Below are 1,026 nucleotides of genomic sequence, written 5' to 3'. Positions count from 1 at the left end.
CATGCTGTCCTGGCTCGGCAGGACCGGTTCTTACCCCAGGGTTAACCTGCGCAACCCCAGGGCAGCCCCCGCTGGCGCCGGGGGACGAGAAAAGCCAGAATATCCTTCATCATTGCAAGAAGAGGGATGAGGAGCTGCCACTCCCCACAGGCGCTGGCCCCGCTGGCATGTCCCCGCTTTCCTCGGACGGGCATGTCCCCAGCCCCGGACGAGGGATCTTGTCCGGCTCCTCAAAACTACAGCCCGAATGTGTGCCAGCCATGCACCGGGAGCAGCGGGCTGTGGTATCTCATAACACCCCCGGTGCCACCGCCTGCTCTGGTCGCTCGCCTTTCCATCCCCTTACCTGGACTGGCCCTGGAAACAGCAAGGAGCCGTCCCACCCCCTCTCCACAGGACACCTCTCCTAATTCCAGGTTTCCCCCTTTTTTGGGGGATGGTGTTGCGAAGGGTCTCCAGCTGGAAGAGGACTGTGGCGGCCGGTGGGTGGCAGCTCAACAAAGGGATGCTGGCAGCCTTGGGATGCGGCGTCAATGAGCCAGGGAGCCACGACGCCCCATCTCCTGCACCCCACGGATTGCAAACCAAACAACCCCCAGGCAGGCTCCACCACGACGTCCCCCACCCCTGTCCCCTGTCCCCCCACCTGGGAGCGGGCAGAGCGAATCCTCTGGGATTCAGGGGTACAAATGAAGCACTCACGCTGAAAACTGCAACCGCCAGGGAAGCACGGGCTGGAGCTGAGGATCAAGAGGAACTCGGTGAGGAGCACAAGTGGCTGGTCAGAGAGGCAGGCGGCAGCACACCCCGTCCTGGGCTTGGCCCCACGGACATTTGTCAGCCAAGCGCAGCGTCAGGTGCCTTTATCGCATGGAGAAGCTGTCATTAGCACTGGCGAAAGAGGGGGAACCGGTGGCCATCAGGGTGGTGTGACCGGTTCGTGGTCACCCAGCCTGGCAGTGGGGGTGCTGCCTGCGGCCGGCTCTGCCTGCCAGCCCCACCGCCTGCTCCTTATCTGCCACCTCC

The sequence above is a fragment of the Charadrius vociferus genome, unplaced genomic scaffold (assembly GCF_000708025.1).
Source record: "Charadrius vociferus isolate BGI_N301 unplaced genomic scaffold, ASM70802v2 scaffold579, whole genome shotgun sequence".
Classification (NCBI taxonomy): Eukaryota; Metazoa; Chordata; class Aves; order Charadriiformes; family Charadriidae; genus Charadrius; species Charadrius vociferus.
Note: the sequence above shows the minus strand (reverse complement) of the source record.